At 44.3% G+C, this 19636-nt stretch overlaps 1 pseudogene; it reads right to left on the reverse strand.

Moving 5' to 3' along the window:
• Positions 1-18945, reverse strand: part of LOC141950265 (ras-GEF domain-containing family member 1B-like) — a 107094-nt pseudogene extending 88149 nt beyond the window's left edge.
• Positions 18946-19636: the final 691 nt, after the last annotated feature.

A 19636-nucleotide genomic window follows, 5' to 3' on the forward strand; every position in this document is an offset into this window, starting at 1 on the left:
CACAGTGAAACAGCAGATGGAACAGAAAAGAATCATGCAGAAGCTTTTTTCCTTCCATCTTTCCTAACTGGTTCCATCAGGAAAATCTTATCTACAAAACACACTCCATAGCACAACACTACAGTGGGTTTAAGGGTGCAGCACCACCATCTCACCTAAGAGAGGGCAAGTAAAACTGCACCCTGGCTACCTCCCAATGTATGGCTGTCCAAATTCAGCACCTGAACTCATTCCTGAGTCTTGCAATCTCATAAATCCCCTTTAGCATATACCATCCCTTACCTCTTGGGTTACTCAAACAACATTCATTAAAACAAAGGGATGCCCCCAAGCAGAACTATGTTTTGCATAATAGAGACTACTGACCACACCAGGCAAGTTTGGCATTAATTGGCAATCTACTCCCTCTGCTGTAAGAAAATGCTCTGCATCTGGACTTGTTCAGCTCCGTTCAAAACCCAGAGGGCTGTCAGAGCATAAGGCTAGATTTCTCACTTGTAAGCCCACAAGCTTCCAAGCAGGGATAAAAGATCCAGGTAAAAACACATACAGGGGCTTGGGGCAGGGGAAGCAGCTTCAGTGACTCTAGTGCTGAACTCCAAGGCTCCATGCTTTGAACTTAAGTAGAAAACAAAATACGCTTTTGTCCAAACTGAGCAAGAATTGACTGTTCAGATACTCACACATGCAATCAACTTCATTTTCAAGTTGATTCTCCCAAGCACCAATTCTAACACTGCCTATTCAACCAGGCACAATTTATTCTGCAAACAGATCGAAAAGATCCAGTAGTTGTGATTGCCACTGAAGCACCAGTTCCTGGTCACAACAGGAGTGAAATAATCTAAGTGATGCATTGAAACCAGACTGCTGAAAGAACAAAAAAAGAGCAGAGAACCAAAATGAACCCTCTTCTGCTCCCAACAACCTGCCCCACTTCACTGCTGGGAAGAAGCTGCAGCTTCACTAAGTTTGTGGGTTGTTTTTCAAAGACATCTTTCACATACCCCTTCTCCCCAGTAGCAATACAGTCACGAAGAGCGAGTGGAAAGCAGGGCACAAAGTGCTCATGAGGAGCTGGTTGAGCCAACAGAATTGTTTTGTTGGGGTTTTTTGTTTGTTTTTCTGGTTTTTTTGGTTTTTTTTACCACCAGGCCCTCGCATGGCTCTCGACTATCGACCAAAGCGATGACTCCAAAGCTATGGATTGCCTTGCAACAGTTCAATAGCAAGCAGAAATAGTGCACAAAAGATCCGTTATTTTCTAAAGTTTGCCACCTTTATACCGTTCCCTTAATATGCCCAGAGGACATTTTGTTGCCATGATACTTATGTTACTGTCACGGTAGGATGTAAGTGGTATTTAACCACCACGTCCATATGAGCAACAAATTTTCCAGACACAAGGAAAAAAGTGAAGGTCACAAGGATTTCAGGTTTACTTCCTATATGCATTTTCACAGTATAACAGATGTTTACAGTTCTTAAAGCAGTTCAAGAAGAAAACCCCACACCATTGCCTAGAGGCAAACTGCACACAAACACTGAACATATTTCCCTGTGCAGCCCTGCAACATCAGTTGCCCACCACAGAAATCACATCACCACCACCCTTCTGGCAAAAGAAGCCACTGGTTTATCACAAACACAGCAATAACAACAAAGCCGTCAGTAAGAACAGAACCACATTTGCTTCTGTTCGTAGGTCCAAGTGCTCAAAGTCTCATACCTTTGGCCAGGAGACCAAAGATCCATCTAATTTTGCCCAATCTACCTGTGCCCAAGTTTTGTCACCATGAATTTCCTTGATGGACTTTGGAACTAAGACATACAAATGCCCTGGGTCTAGATTTCACTGGGTTTTCAGCAGCACAACTTAAAACTCAAGAAAATTAGCTTGAACGAGAATCAGCTGAGGGCTGCCCACCATTACTTTAATGATTTCTAACAGTGAAGAACTGAATGTTTGTTGTTTCCTGTAGTGCTCTGCACACACACCTATAACCACAGAATACCACTGTGACTAGAGATGCTGGAACAGGGTCTCACTGATGGAACGTTTCATGTTGTCTGTACTTGTGCAGTTCAACCTCCGCCTTCTGCACAGAAGAACAAGTCCCACCCATCATCAAGAACGTTTGCTCTCAAGCCATAGAAAGGACGTCACTGCCAACACTCTGGGAACACACCAAGGTGACACCGTAACAGCTAATTCTTACGAGCCTGGAGAACACATTGAGTATGAAGTACAAAGAAAATATTCTCATTCATCTACAAGTATTTTGATGGTCTTGTGATGTAAATTATTGAAGCTCCTGGCATATGCATGCTCATGGTATGCTCTGGTCTGTCCTGAACTGATGGCCATCCAGGGAAAAGATCGCTTTATCTCCTAACACCTTTAGGCTGATCTTCTGCAAGGTAGGAATAGGGTCTTGTGTCTCATGCTAAGTTCTTTGTGACTGTAGTTTCATCATGCCTTTTGGTCAGACTTTCCATCTCTTGTCCAAGTGACCAGATAACACACATCCCACCCTCCAGTCAGAGAGACATGTCTTAGAATCAGGCAAGCTCCTCTCCTCCAAGCTCCATTTTTTCACTTAATTTCTTAAGCTTGCATGTCATGTGAGCTTGTGCGATGATAATTCACCAGCTCCAGACAAACAGCCTTTCTGCTTTGAAACCGTCAGGACTAGTTTGAGAGCTGAAATTACAGGTAGACCTGTAATTAGCTTTGAATAAAGGTCCCTGCAACAGGAAATTAAATAGCAGGACCATTTAGCAATGACCACCACAGCAGACATGGCTGTCACTCCTTTGCCTCCAACACAAAACCAGCTTTGCTGCCAAGCACAACCCAAGCAGGATCCTGAAGCGCTACAGAAATGACCATTTACAAAAGGGTCCTCTTTCATCTCTGAAAGAGGACACTTAAGATCGGCATGAGGCATTTTCATCTACAAATCAATTGTTGCCAAGTGGAGAACTGCATTAATTCCCTGCAATCACAACCACAGACACGAGAAAGCCATTAGCAACGTAACCACATGGCAAAGCCCGAGGCACCCACAAACCTACATCCAAAGACTGACTTTTGAATGCACCAAAGGGCCAGATGTGGCTGCTGGCTGCGGGCTGCTCAGCCTGGCTCCCCAGAGCCAAATGCTGAGGCAGTGGGAAGTGGGTTGAGTGTATTTTTCCAAAGGAGTCCTCCAGTCAGAACAGACACCGGCAGGAACTACTCCACACAGTGACACCTGTAAGGACAGAGGGGAGCTCCCACCCTTACCCGAGGGACACATCCACTGTCATGGCTGCACCATGGGCAAGCACCAGCTCCACCTCTACCAGGGCTTATGACAGGAATATGAACCCTACTCAAGCTTCTCCTGACCTTCACAAGAAGCTGAGCCAAAGCATCCTATGATTTTTTCCCATTTTTCTATTTCTGAGAATTACTAAACTAGATTGGAAGCTTTCGTTCCTCTAGAAGAGAATGAAGAGTGCTCACTGAAAGAGCTTTTAAAACTTACTTTCTTTAAAGGTTATATGACCTAAGGATAGTTAAAAAAAATTAATCAAGAGGCAGGCTGTCATTTCAATGCACACAACATTTAGCTGAAGGTAATATAACTTTTGCCTGCATTCTTAATTTCTTATATCTGGTTTCATCCATTTGATAGTGCTGCAATCAAGTAATCAAAACATGGAATCCTCAGTCTTCATTTCTATGTATTAAGTTTCACAGAAGCAGCTGTGACAGTTTTTTCCTAGAAAACTATTTCTGGGTTTCATTCTATTTATCTATACAGCCTGAGAGGTTTTTTTGAGCTACGACTGACTCAGTGCCCATAACTGATCTTGCTCTGGCATAAAGCTGAAAATTGAGAGAGTGTCTCTTGCTGTCTACTAGAAACAAAAATAGAGAGATAAAACCATCCAAATATATCTCGCTATAAAATCACTCAGGAAAATGTTACCAAAGCAATTCCTGAACCTGACATTCTCAGCTCAAGAGACAAATGCTTGACATGAAATTGCTACAATGAGAATGTCTGCTCAACACCCTTTGCAAGCCATACAATCACAAGAGGTAAAGTTGAGAACACACTGAAAAGTCATAGGCAAAATTGAAAGAACTGAAACTTGCCCTGAGGCCCATTCACTGTTATTGTCTGTATCTAATCTGGACAGTGCCCTTGGCCCCGCGGTTGAGGAAAAGCAATCTGTGACTGGGATTTCAGTGCTGCTTGCTGTGAGACTGATGGAGAAGGAGAGAAAGCCACAGGTGGAGCCAAAGACCTGGTGAGATTTAACCCTCTTATTTGCAAGTAGGATTATAGACTGAAAGGGACCACGCTTCTTCCCTTCCCTCCTAGACAGTCGAGCATATAAATGGTATTTCAAACCATGCACAGCACTGCAGCTTGTCTGAAGGGTGCATATGCAGTGAGTATTACAGAGGAGTATTGCACAGCTGGGAAGGAGCTGCATTCTACCCTTTGTACTGAAAAGCTGTTGAAAAACACCTCTCTGGGTAAGTGTGTAAAGAAACCACATCTGCAAGCAATGCCCCAAAGGAAACCATTTTCTAATGAACATAAGCAGTGCTGTGACCAGGTTGACTCCTGATGCTCTTTCTCTGACCTGACATTTGGAATTTTAGTTACCCACTCGGGATCAAGCAAGCACGGACATTTCTGGATAGCAGCTGCCTATGAGTTCAGTGCGACACAGACATTCCTTAGGGACTCTGTCTGCCCAGGATGAAGCCCTACTCTCTTCAGAACAGGGCAAGCTGTGTCAAATAAGCAAGCCCTCTGAGTGTCCCTGATACTTGACCACAACACGGAACCAAAACTTCCTCTCCTCTTTTTAACCAAGTGGTTTTCTTCAACCTCTTTTAAACTTCTGGGCTCCCTTTAAAATCTTTTGGAGAGTCAAGAAACCTGTGAACAGTGACATTCAGGTGGGATGGGCAGCATTTGCTTGCTCATTTTAACAAACCACCGAGAAGCCAACAGACCACCGGGTGCCCATTAGCAAGAGACTAAAACCTGGGTTTCCAGGCTGGGGTAGAACAGTGGTGCATTATAATAAAGGGCTAATAACATATTTAGGCCTGAACTTGAATCCTCACGTTTGCTTTGTAAGAACACTGCCCAGACTAACAATGCAAACCCTGCAGGTCATGAAGGGATGGAAGGATACTGCTTTTACAGGCATGAAGGTGGGAAGACAAAAGGCTATGTTCGATTTGATTGGCCTGATCGCGTTGTGTATCTGGAAGTGTGACTTCAAGAAAGCGTATATGCGTAAGACACTGCCACCCTTCTCACTGCCTTCCTGCACACAGCCATCTTGCATTTCCAAGGCCACACTCTCAAGTTGCCTCAACTGAATTAGCAGTTTCAAAGCCAGTGTCAGTTGTCAGTGCCAGAACTCTGTGTGAAAGCTTCCAAGCCCATTGAAAAGAGCCATGTCTGGTCAGTCAAGAAGCCAGTTAAACCAGTGAGGCTGTGAAGGTCCATCAAGGCTTGGTTTTGAGACTAAAATTTAATTTGGGAGTTCTGAGCAACTTAACAAATTCTCTATCACTGCTTCAAAATGATAGGTAACAACTAGAAACAGCAGTCCAAGCAACTTGGCCTAAGTTATCACACTCTTGCCAAAGAAGCAAATAATATCCTGTCAGCTTGCTTTTATCCATGGAGACAGCAGCAGCACAGTGCTGAGAGCTAAGTCACCGTGTAAATGTGAAGCAGTGATGGCAATTGAATTCAGGTTATCTTCTTGACTGTCACTTCCGTGTTCCCACCACAAAGCCACCCTCATCACAACCACACCGTGTGATGACAGATGACTTGCTGCAGTTCATTCCCCCTCCTTCAGAGCTTCCTCATTACTATTCCAAACCCCTAAACCAGCCCTAGACCCATAACCAGCAGTCTCCTCTCTTCTCTTGCTCTGCTCTCCCATGCTTCTACCCCCAATGTAATTGATTACTTGCAAGACAGCTATCAAGAGCTATTGTGGTACTTACCTGCCCCCAAAAGGTACCTTCACCTTCAACCCTGAGGCTCTTATGGTTTGTTTCTCCTGTGTGTATCCCTCAAGCCCCTTTTTCTAACCCTGACTTCTCTTCTATACATCTCAGCACTTTCCCCTTAATTTCAGTCATACATAGAGGACTGTTCCTTCTCCCGTCTGACACACCTTTTCCCACTTCTTATAAAGCTACGACTTTCCACATTTTTACTGTTCCCTCCTTTCTTCAACAGCCCTTCCTACCCCAGGAAGGCATATGATTTGGTATGACAAAATGTTTGATTAAATTAGAACATAAAATGTGCAGTAAGGGTGGGATTCAGCTTCCAGGCTACCTTGTCTCCGCTTCTATACTTAGGAATAAGCTCCATTGTCCGTTACAGATCTCCACTGACTATAAACAGAGCCAAGATGCTGGGCTGTAGCTTACATGCCTACACATGAACACCTAAGTTTACGTGCCTTAAGCTACAACCTGCATCCCACGCAGTGTCTTAAACACTAGCTAAGAGAGCGTTCTCAGAACACAATTACAAACAGTAAAGAATCACTAGATGCATTTAATTCCATAGCAGGGGTTCCACAGAAATCAGGTCTGGGCCAAACACCAAAAAATCCCAAGGAAGCATAGGACTAAGGTATAATAAACTTGCAAACAAGTCAAATAACGTGAACTCCCATCACTGGCAAAAGATATGACAAAGATTAGAGGGCTTTCTAAACTAAAAATGCTACTGTAAAAACAAATTAATTTCCAGGTATCTTTTGGCCCCCACACTCTACAGACTAGGTTACAGCCTTTCCAGTTTTATAGTGCATGAAGAACTCGTTTCACTGCTGAAAGTGAAGTGAATCTTCTTAGATTCCTCTCTTCAAAACTCTTCAGTACACAACTATTATCTTCACCTGCTTCTGTAACGACCTTACAGGTAGAGTCGCTTTCTACCCCTATTCCCTCCCTTCTTGGCACATGTCCTGCCTACTCTGGGGAGGACTTTGCTGAACTGAGTTCTCCATTAGCACTTCCTGCACCACTGTCATCTGCAGACTTCTCTTCTTCCCATCCTTGCACTAGGAAACTCCACAGGCCCTCTCATCCTGATCTTCATGGTCACACAACAGACTGAACAGGAGACACTTTGCATGTTGGCAAATTATCTACAAATACCTAGCTTTCTAGCATGCTTGCCTGCAGCATGACTCAAACCACACAACTCTTACACAGCAAGCAAACAGCCCTAAGAACAGGATTTACAACTGACAGACATCAGCATTTTCCTAGGCTTTAATTCCTTCAGAACTTCTTTTTGAACACAGCAAGTAAAACAAGCCTCATCATCAAAGAGAGTTTAACACACAGGACTCATTCGATTTCTGAGTTTGCTTCAGCAATACAAGCAATAATGACAATTAATAGCAACACCTCTCTCCCAAGTCTCCTTGATAAACTAATCCCTTACCTCTTCACCTCCTTTATTTTCTTAATGCATCTTCTGTTCTTAAAACTTCTTAGGAAAAGATGTACTTGAATAACTTGTTAGAAGCGTGCTGAGTGTTTGATGACAGCAGGCATCCTAAAGAATGTTTATACTTTTCCCTGTCAAACAGGGTAGCCAAAAGATTATTTCACCATAAACACTGAGTATGGACCTTCAAGAAATGCTTTCAATTCTAGGATACTTTTGTGCTTTGTGTAGAACATACAAACTTAAGTATTATTGAATATGGACCTTCAAGAAATACTTTAATGCTAGGGATAAGTTTGTATGCTCTACACAAAGCACAAAAGTAAGTATTAACACTTGCCCAAAGTCAAACAGAAAAAAAGCCAGCACAGAAAAACCTTCTCTCTGTACCTGGTAGATGCCAACCCCAGGCAATTCCAATTGCAGGTGATTTGCTTGGCAAGAGATCAGCACAGCGGTGAGAGCTAAGTCACTGCAGAAATGTCATGTTCCCATGGCTGGTGGGACAGGGTTTCACTGAAAAGGTGAATACTTTCGGGTGAAAATGCTTTATCCAAAAAGAGAGGATGATGTTTCAAGTAGCCCATGGAGACTTTTTTCCCCCCAGATCTGAATTTGTTTTAGACATCCCAACACAGAAAAACAACATGATAGTATTCAGTTTCCCAGTGTCCCCACTTAAAGCACAGGTGAGCTCTGACCTGGCTGAGGTCCTGCAGCAAGCACAAAGCGCTCCAAGCCACTGGCTGGCAGGAGTTCCACCGGTCTGTTTGTCCAGGCCTCAGCAGCAGGAAGCACTGCTCAGCCCTCTGGCACTACGACTCACACAGCTACTGCTCCACATGGATCAGAAGATCATTCCAAACTACCAGGCCCACAAAACTTTTAGCTAAAGAGCTGAAATGGAAGTCTGGCTGTTTCCTACTTACTTCTCTTTCCACAGTCCTCCCCCTCCCCCTCTTTTCTTCTGTGCCTTGCTCTAACAACTTACTAATGTGATGAGACTAAAAGCACAAGATAAACTTTGAGTAGGTACAAACAGCAGCCCCAATATCTCTTATAGCCAGAAAGGAGCAGGCAACTCGCTTTTGATGCAGCCCTGTTAAAGCAGGGAGAACAAGGTCTGTCAGGAAGGCATCCATCCCTTCAAACCTGGGATACTGCTGTAACAGAGGCAAATGCCATCTAACAGCCAGCACAGCCACTGCTGCTCTCGGATCCCAACCTTCCTGTCACCACCCAGACAAACCTGCCAGCCCTACGCCTTGTATGCCAGCAGAGAAGTCCCTGAAGCTCAGCTCTGCAGTGCTCAGCTCCCTCCTGCTTTCTCAGCATTCCGTGTCGCTGCCTTGCCAAGCAGTGGAACACAGACCTTACAGCCTATTGACCCCACAAGAGAGATCCACTGCAGAACTCTTTCACTGCTACTATCCAGCTTCCTATTTCTGAGTCAGAAGACACAGGCAATCACAAAAAGCATGTAGTTTTACAGTATCTGTATCTTGCACGCCTAACCAAAGTCTCATTCCTTGCCTTAGTCTTTAACACCAATTCTGCTGCTGTTTACCAGAACTTGCACCAGTGGTTCCCGTATCACAACACCAGTAACAGTACGAGCTGCTCTTTATACTGAGCAGCATTCATATGCTGAGAAACACTGACAATAACATTTTGTCCGATAGCATGATCTGAATACCCCTACCAGAAGCATGTTTGTTACTCAGCATGCTATCTATCTTTTCCGTGTGTTCATCTTCGTGCTTAACCTTGGAGGTGAGTTGAGATCGAAACTAATGTACATAGGCCAGAGCATTGGCAGATCATGATTTATACTGATTGAGCATCAGAAAACAAGGATGCCTTGGATTTTTTTTCCCCTCCCATCCAAGGTGCAGTGCCTTCTCCACTTTTCCTTTCCGCCACCCAATCGTTCAAAGAGTTCAATGGAAGGAGGAAACCCACTAATATGTGCATACAAACCTGTAAGCCTGCTTGTTTCAGACAGACATTCAAATGTACCCACTTGGCTTCACTGCTAAGTGGAACCCTGTTCCTAGGCCTGGACTCATGGCTGTTCTTTGGCACAAACCAGCCTGCACCACCCCCTGTGGGGATAACGCAGACTGAGGCATCACGCAGCAACTCCCCAACCTGCCCGCACAATTGCAGCAAGCAGAACTAAACCTCCGGGTAGTCACAGAGGCGGCCTCTGGGCAATGCTGCTTTGCATCCTTACAAGGCATTACTCCCGAGCCTGGGCAGCTAAAAAGAATCTAGAGGGACAAGGTGCATGAATCTGTGCAATTCTAGCAAAATCCTTTTATCTTCTGCTCTAGTGACTTTCAAGTGAGTATTTCTAAACACCTAATCATGTCCCTTAGCACTATAAGTCACTGCAGATGTGGCAACCAACCAGAGGCTTAACTGGATCAGACAACTTGTTTTATTTCCTGTGTGTGACCAGCTGTTCTTTACACAGTTATTGCAACACACTTTGCAGTATTTGTTCTTCCTTCCCTCTGTGTCTCCAACATTTTAAAGCATGAAGCTGATAAGCAGCCAAGGGCTGATACACTACAAATGAACCCAAGCAGTAACGTGATCCTGCAGCCATATCAGAGCGACGTCTACTTCCAGGTTTCATGCCAACAGCAGCAGGTTGTGCTGCAAGGAGAACCTGCCACTGTTCCAGCCTCTCCAAAGCTTGCCAGCTCTGCTTTATGCCCCAGGGGAAAGTTGAGGGGTAAACTGGAAGGAAAAAAAGGAGGAAGAAGCCCTGTGATGACAGTTGCCATTAAATAGTTTGAATTTGGACAGGTCCCCAGGATGTTTAATGTATTAATCAAAGATGCTTTTGAAAGCTCGTGTATATACTAGAAACTAAGCTGCAGTTGGGAAGGTTAGAGCTATGCAGACACACAGATGGTTTGCCTTCAAAGCCTGCTCGTTTCAAAGCAGTCTAAACCCTCTCCCTCTTAGGCCAGTAACACTGTATCAGGTAGCACCCATTGTGAAATCCGTGTAATCTCTTCAATGAGACTTTCTCCACAGCAATAGAAGGGCAACTGTGGGTAGATTGCCACAGACACCAGGCAAACCATCCCAGAGCCCATCCCTTCTAGGTCACTGGCCCAAGCTCACAGCAGATTAGAATGGCACAGAACGCATCACCATCTGCTGTCTCTCTAGCATGCTGTGCAGAGTGAGCTTTGGAATCCTAGGCCAGATCCCAGAAGACAAGTATTCCCAAAGACACTAGCATTAACTGGAGACAATCCAGTACGTGTCAGAAGTCTTCCCCATCACTTCCAAACCCCACTTAAGCAGCTGCAGCAGATGGCACCTACCTCTCACCAGACAGAGCTGAGCATCAGCCTGGCAGGAGCAGAGAGGTCACACCGTCAGGCATATAAATCCACCGCTGGTCTCCAGTGTCCAGCACACTGTGAGGCTGGATGAAGTCTCCAGTGCAGAGTAGTCAAATAGGCCACGTGCCTTGGCAACATGAAACTCCACCGTAAAGAGGCAGACAGAGAGACAACGACTATTGTGGAAAAGAGGAACAGGTATTAAGAAAAATTTATACACACAAAACCCAGAACCTCATGAGTGTCAGTTCAGTGTACAAGACCCAAGCAACTGCAGACAAAGGAAAGGCAGGAAAGAAAGCAAGAAAATGAGGACACGTGTAGAACAACTTGGGGGTAGCTCTCTGTCTAGGGTGCCTTTGGGATAGACAGGGAATTTCCCCTACTTAAAAAGTAACTTCTCCTTCCAGAACTACCTGTCTGGCACCTTTCATCAGGACACAAATTAAAAGCAATTCAGTGCACTCCTAAGAGCAGCACTACAAAGCAGACACTGCAGCCCTGGCACAATGCATTATGTCAGGAAGGTGCAGGAAAGGAAAAGATACTAGAAAATGCAACCTTGAGGCAAATCACACCAAGTCTCCAACGTTCTAGACCCACTCCATGGTATTTCCTAACGGCCATACAAATGGCTGCAGCGGACCTCGAGCACCCTGTGATGATGTGACCTGCTAAAGGTTCAGCTCTCAGATTTTATATGCAACTTACATCATTCATCTGTGCCGCTCTTTCCTGCATATGTCATGTCTTCAGACATCTCTTCTATAGTTGACCCAAACACAAGAAAAATAAAACAGGCAGCCAAGCACTTAGCTCGAGGTGTAGTGGAATTCAGCAGCTGAAGTTGGTGAACGGCAGCTGAGCAAGACAAGCTGATGCTGCAAGCAAAGGAACGACAGCGTAGTGCAGGCATTTGAGTGTTTTCATAGTCTCCTAGTAACTCCTACAACACCAGCACAACTGATATTACCAAGTTCATAGGAGAGACTTGGTTTATAATTTTTCCATGTCCCATGAACTGTTAACTCCCAGTTCTGCCCAAAAACTGCCAGCAAGGGTTAAAAAGTCCACCAGCTCTCACCTGGCTAACTCTGACCGAAACAGCTTTCACATGAGGTCTCACCTCTAGTGTGAATAACGGTGTGATGCATGTAGCCTTCAGCAGTCACTCCTACAGGCTGCTTTAATGTCACGCACATGCATGACATTCCCGAACATGAAGCTAAACTTGGAAAAGCAACTCCAGCAGCAGCTGTCACCAGCACACTGCAGTAAGGGCCAGCAAGAGGCCTGCTGTGCACTGCAGTACAATCCACAGGAACAGCTTTCCTCAGCTTCTGCAGCAAGACTCTGTTAATTAACAAGGACTTCCGAAGTTAGTGTGCCTATTACCTGGAGCTGACGGCCATGGGATACCACATCCCCTAATGCATTCCCATCCCAGAGAATAAGGTACGATACTATCAGAAGAAACCACTACTGACTGTATCAAAAGAAACCACCACTGACTACAAAAGAACAGAGTGCAAAAAGATTCCAGTAAAAAAAGATGTCATTTAAAATCATAATGAAGCTTCCAGCTGTCCTTAAGGTGAAATGAAACGGAATTTATTTCTGACATTACTCTTCCTGGTACTTTCTGCAAGATGAATGTCACTGGATGATGGATATTATTGTGATTCCCAGTTTCCAGTTGTGGTTCCCATCATCAGCTGCCCCAAAGGGACAAGATAGAAAGCAGAAGCAAAAAGCCAGCTAAAACAGGTTACCCACAGTCATACAAGCTATTTCCAGGTTCCAAGCTGAATTGATTCTTGACATTATCAGAAGTCGAAAAAAATTCAAAGCAGCAAGAACAGTCCCTTATCAATCCCAACAATAAATTTCTATTTCAAAATTGCCTAATGGCTCATAGGGCGTCACTTGGCATCAGTTGTAAAGAACCGTAGAGAGAAGAGATGGGCAGCTAAAAATGGAAAAGTGAAGTTTAAACAGTCTGGAGCACAGTATCACACCGATACCGAGACCTCGGGTTACTGTTTGGCAAATTATATTTGAGTATGATAAATACAAAGGACAGGAAATTCAAAGAGGAGTAGGTCATTCCAACCCAACTCCTCCTGCAGGAAAAAAGCTTTGGGAACTCCCCTTCATGTGAAAGTACTGACTGAAGACTTAACCTATCTGGTCCACCACTCTTTTCATCACTTACTCACACGACAGTCATCAAAACACAATCACAAGGCAGCCCAGCTCCAGGCATTTACAACCGATGCAGTTGTGGCCCCAGCTTGGCCATCGCTTTACACGCCTCCCTAAGCTGTGTTCATTTTAGCAGCGTTCAAACGAGTGACTGTGCCTTGTCCAGGGGCCCTAGCACAGCACTGCAGTGCTGGCTTTTACCGTGGTAACACCACACGGTAGGGATACACTGGCAAACTCAACTGAATACCAGACTGCTCCAGAAAACTGCCTTTACTAAAGAACACTTTTGCTAATTGTAAATTAAAGACAATCCTGTACTGTAACTATTCCGAGGGAATTACTTTATTTGCAGTTTCATGTTGCATTTTAAGTCTCAAGGGACATCAAATATCACTTTCTGCATTTTCCCATTAGAGCAAAACAAGTACCCATTGCTTCACTGAGCCTTCACAGCTGCTTCAAGGTATTTACAATTACATTCAAGACAATGATCAATATGGTTTTTGCTGGTAAGAAAGTTCAATTCCAACTGTGCTATTTTTGCTGCAATGGAAGTTGAATTTTGTCTAACAGCAGCTCCACCTTGTTCTCAATACAGTCTCTCTCACTCACAGATCAGTCTGAACAATCACATCAGCAGGGGTCGAGGGAGAAGAGCTCCCTATTCAGCTTGTGTCCCTCCTTCAACTGTCTGATTCTGGAACGTTACAGAACTGCTTTTTAGCAGTACCTGCTTTTAGGACATTATTTTCAAACAGACCACTGCTTGACCGACTAGGCCATTGCTTTACAGCCTCCAGACACGCTGTGGCTAAGACAGGCTAAGCATTAATACAGAATTCTTCAGCAGTGCCTCAGCTGTATCAGTTCCAAATGGATGTCCCTCTTGCTTTGGTGTGCACACGGCTGAACAGTGCTTTTCCTCAAAGATTAAAATGGCACAGCTGAGGCATCAGATTTAGCTTACAGATGATGCAAATCCAGCAAACGAAATGAATGCAACAGAAGTGGATTTCTATTTTTTAGTAATGCTTTGAGAAGGAAAGTGACTTTGACATGTCTGACAAAATATTAGCACTAATTAGATTAGCTGATACGTGCATATACCCCACCACTGCCGTAGCTTCATCCAAAATTCTGTTAAGCTTTCTTTGATTGAAGAACAATATACTCAGCGTTCACCCAGTCTGTACAAGTGGATTACATGTCTGCCATAGGTACAAAATGTTGCTAGGGCAGCTTTCCAAGCTGTTCTGACAAGCAGGCAGAGGCAGCGGAGCTGTGCTAAATGCATGCAAGCTGTCCAAGATCAGGAAAGCTTAAGGAGCTAAATAATATTGCTGCATTTACCTAGGTAACAAGTTCCTTCTCCTAGTGAAACCATTCCTCTGACATTGCCCAGTGTAACAGAGTCTCCATTTCTCAGTTCAGCCCTCTGGCATTAACACAGGAGCGCACTGTATCTGGGGCAGCTCTAGTCCCAACTGAAATGCCTCAGGGAGGTGGGATGGGTCTCAGCCCTTTTAACACAGCTATACCAAAAGCAGGCTCAAAAGAAATCATTTAGAGAAATCCAAGTAAAAGCCGTTGGAAAGCAATCAGGGCTTCTCCTAGTGCCTCTACTAGAGTAAGTAATAAAGATGTATCCTTGGCTCAGCAGGCAATTGCAAATGGCAATGCTCACTGACATCAAGCAAGCTGGCCTTCAAAGTGACATGCAAGTTCCCGGACATTCTTGTAAGTGAAAAGCCCTTTCAGGGCACTCAGAATCCCACAGCTCCACTAGTATGAAAACATGAACTGAAATAGCCAAATGCATCAGGACTGGACTTGAAATAACATCAGTAAATGAGATTCGTCATCTCAGCCTCAACACCTGAGTTCAGAGCCATTTGCATCTCTTCTCAGGATCCATTTTCTGGGAGACTGCATCAGGAAGACAAGACAGAAAATCAAATGCCTAAACAGAATTAAGATCTCTTCTGCACCTTGTTAGTGAGAAAACATTGTCTGTACATTCGAATGCTTCATCCCTTGCTACATAGCCACAGCTCGATAATAGAGTAAGCGTCTGGTGGCTGACAGGCTGTCTGCCTTCTGCAGCCATCGGCCGCTTTTCAATTTTTCTAATCAGCTAAGCAAAGGAAGAAAGTACAGTTCTTAAATTCTGCAATTGTGAAGACACTATCGCCTGCACTACAAGAAAGACTGAACAGCACCAGGAATCTATAGTGAATCCATGTGATACTTCACTGCTCAGAGGGAAAAGTCCATCACCATCCCAAGCCTGTTTTGCAAAGTTGTCAGAATTCTTTATACAGGTCCAGGCATGAACATTTGTCTACGTGTGGCAGCAGAGGTGTAGGGGGAACCGCTATTTCTCCATCTGGTTAGAGTCACTTCCATGGGACTCCAAGCATGAGGAAGGAATAGGAAGACCTCTGCCTCAGTTCCTTCATTTAGGCCAGTTTTGGAGTACAAGAGAAAAGGATTTAAAGTACATAATTTTATCCCAAGAAAGAGGGGAGGTAACTAGGGACCAGATCCTTCTATGTCATATTTCAGAAGCCACTGTGTTCGAGTGTGGCATGAAGCACATATTGCCCTCTTCCTCTTGACAATGCCCCCCCCCAAAAAATCAGTTCTGAGCCAAGAGATATTATTACTCATCAGTACGTACATGCTAAGCTCTTTTGGGCCATGCAATTATGTCTGCTTTTCTCCACAAGGGCATTAAAAACATGCTACATAATCATTACTGCACTTGAAGTAGCTGAAGAAAAAGCACACTGGGAAAAAAAGTCAGTGCCATCCTTCAACTCCCCAAAGGCAGCAAGCCAGCCATGCTCTGCAGGCAGTGCCGTGCACCACACTAGGTTGGCCCCATTTGTGCCCTGGGTGCTAGCTGTGCCATGGTTTTTTCCTCCATGCACAAATTTTACAACTAAGAAAACTGTGCCTCATGGTACCACAGGGGCTACATTATCTCTGCCACATCTTAAAACCAGGATCAGCTTGTACACAACATGAAGAATCAGGATAACAATTAATGAAGACTAAAAGGATATTTGCTAATTTCATCTCCTCATTCACCTCTCCATGGGCATCTAAACACACAGCTAAGAAGCCTTTTCCTGTTCACTGATGCCACAGAACTTAGAAAACCTGCATAAGATCTTAAGCTGCGAGTGTTAATTTTAAAATCTCAGTGATGTTCAAGAACATTTTCCTGTTGATTTCAGTGAACATAACATCTTCCTACCAGAAAAATCTTGGTAGCGTTAAGGGCTGTCCACAGCTAGAGCCTGCAAATACACACACAGATACAGACACACACACATACAACACACAATGCATCCTGCTCCCGTACGGATCTCACAGGGGAATCACCTCAGGGAACCTCAGCACAGCAGGTTCTCCGCTGTCATCACAGGAGCCAGACTCTCTCTCAAACATCAGTCCCGCTGATTAGTGAAGATGTACCACACACTATTACTGTTTAAACTTTGCTGCACAAAGTAAAGCAGGTCATGTACTCTGTGCGCTGGAATGCAAAAGGAGGTGGTAACAGAAACCACCAAATCGCTGCAGTTCCATTGTGTTACAGAGTCCTTGGGGCTCGGGAGACACCACAGTGCAACAGGAACCACCCCACAGATCTGAGTGCAAAGGGTCTCACTCTTGTTGTGCATTCTTAACTGCAAAGCCTTCCTATGAGGCAGAGCTCAACGCCAGCCTGGTCCTACCTGTGCCCCATGGCAGATGCCCGAGCAGTTGGTGCTTCAGAACTTCTCCAAGCCTGCGCAGTCCTGGGAACAGCTCGCACCAAAGAATGGAGCCACGGACGGCCTGCTTGGATGAGCTGGTGCGAGGGCTGCACGGCCACATCACTGTCACTTTGCAGCACAGGCATTCCTGGTCTGCAAGAGAAATCCTGAGAAGCTGGTACTTTCTCCTGAAATGCTCCCTGAGCTCTCCCTCTCCTCTGTTTTCAGAGGCCCCCGTACACATGGAAGATTCTGGCACGCCACAGAAACACAGAATGGTCGAGGTTGGAAGGGACCTCAGGAAATCATCTTGGCCAACCCCCTGCTCAAGAAGGGCTCCCTCGAGCTCCTGCCCAGGACTGTGCCCAGACAGCTTCTGAACACCAGCCCTGTCCCCGCTGGGTTACAGCTCCCTCCGCTCCTCCGGCCTGTCGCAGAGTGCAGTCACCTCTCCCCCACAATGCTACATGCCATTGGTGCCTCCAGCAAAGTGCCACAGGAGCAATCACACCACTGGTGGCTTTGTGCGGGGCTGGAACAGGGGGGCTGACATTTTTATTTTCAATGCTACAGAAAAGCATCAATTCAGAGCACAGAGAGATAAGGCTGGAACAAGGGAGGGCAGGAGCCGGCTCCTTACCGTTATCAGTCCTTATCTCCACAGACTGGGGTGGAGCTCGGGGCTGTGGGTGGAATCACACGGAGCACCCAGCAGCACAACAAGGAGGGGCGGGGGGGTAAGAATTGCCCCACCACAAGTAGCTCGAGTTCTTTAATATTCAGTCTTTGTCAACATTGTTTCCCTGAGACAGCATAAAATTCCTTTTGCAATTGAAACTCTTGTGTGTTTATTCTACTGAATCCAAACACCTCTGTTGCCGTGTGTTTGTCCCCTTTGTGTATGCACACACATATATATATAAATTAAGGTACCCTTAAGTAAGTTAGTGTGAATCTTGTCATTTTAGAATCTGTGAATAAGTTGCTTTTCTTTCTTTCAGTATTTCTGAATTATTTTGTAATAATAAATTGCTGTTAGCTATTAATAAACCTAGATTTTTCACTAAACCATTACCCTGTCAATACTTTCATCTGTGACACTGCTACAAGAAACAAAAGGTTTTACTCTGTATTTTCAAAACATGCAAGGCTGAATTAAATTATAATTATGGACTTATGGCAGAAGATAAACGTCTGCAGCACACACCCAGAACTTCTCTTGCATCAGATTTTTGCTTGAGCATTGAACATTTTACTTAAACTAAGCATGCTCCCCATTTTTCTTAGGGAAATCTTAAAAAAAAATATGAATTTTAATCAACCCTTTTGGAGTCCACAGGAAGCAGAAGCCCAAAATGACAGCTCAGAATTATGAATTGCCCTATCCTGCAGGACTGTTATCACTAAAAGCCAAGAGATTTAACACCCAAGGTGGACAATTTTTAGAAAAATCCGATTATTATGTTCACATTTTGTCTCAGCATTAAAGCCTGACAATTTTTATCATAAATTGTGAGTGCCATCACAATCACTTTTAGAAAAAAAACCTGTACCAAGTCCCAAAATATTTTACATATTAAGAAGATATCTATTAGCTTCAGGCTACATGCCAGGATACAGATTACAGTTCCTGTCTTGACTGATAACAAGGACCAAAACAAAGTATTGTCTGTAATGAAGTTAAAACTCCTTCTATCACTATTCATCATCAGTAGCAGAAATTAGCTTTGGGTTATTAAAGCTGAGGATCAAAAGTCCCATTCAGAGAAGTAATGGTAATTATAGTAAAAATAAGGTAAAAAGCAGCTTTCTGGAAGTAAAAATTGGTAAGATGTCCCTAGCACATAAATGCAAAGAAAGGAGAAAAAAAAAAGGAACTTACAGCTGTGCCAGGACCAGTTACTGAGAGCTCAGCTTCATCATTCACTCCTCGAGCTTTCTGCTAGAGAGGACACACCAGGGGAAAACAGGGATAGAAAACATCTTCCCTCCTGCCAACTTTGGAAATTCAAGCCAACAGGAGTTGAATTAAGTGCAGCATTCAGATGCCATGTGGTGTAGCCCCCAGCCACAGGCTCAGCTGCTGAGTATCACGATGCTGATTGTAACAGCTCATCACAGACAGCAGACAATCCTCTGGGTCACATTTATCAAACCACGCAGCACTAAGACGAACCACACTGCAAGGCTCATCAACACAAAAGCAATCCAGACTTAACACGGGTATAAGCAACACAACAAGCACTTGTCAGGGAAGGCAAACCTCTTAAATATCTTAAGAGTCCACACAAGTCAATGGCCAGCAGCTCCAGTGAATCTGATCACACCCTTGTCCCTACTATATAAATAACCTGTGTCAAAAGGGACACGACAGGTGCTCCACAGCAGGTAGGAAAGGCCATGCATTTGTCTCCTTCCCCCCTCCCAGGGGGATACTATATAGCAAATATAACGCGCATAATCCACAAACACACATGCACTAAAACTTACTCTTTTGGTCCAAAAAATGAAATAAATGTCTTAAACTTCCTAAAAGTTCTCGCTTTTCCCACGTTCACCTTCCCTGCCTTCTTCCTCATTCTCACACTAAACTGCCTTTTCCAATCTCCATGGCCACTCCTGGATTTGAAAATCATCCTCTGCTCAAATTGAGGAAGTCTGTCCATCTTTTTCCTCTGTGTATCTGGGCATAGAAAAGAGGTTTATTGAAGAGATGAAGGATTTTCTGAGAGAACTTCTAAACAGTGTATTCAGGACGTATCACTGAATTTTCTGTCCA

Source organism: Strix uralensis, chromosome 15 (assembly GCF_047716275.1).
Source record: "Strix uralensis isolate ZFMK-TIS-50842 chromosome 15, bStrUra1, whole genome shotgun sequence".
Classification (NCBI taxonomy): Eukaryota; Metazoa; Chordata; class Aves; order Strigiformes; family Strigidae; genus Strix; species Strix uralensis.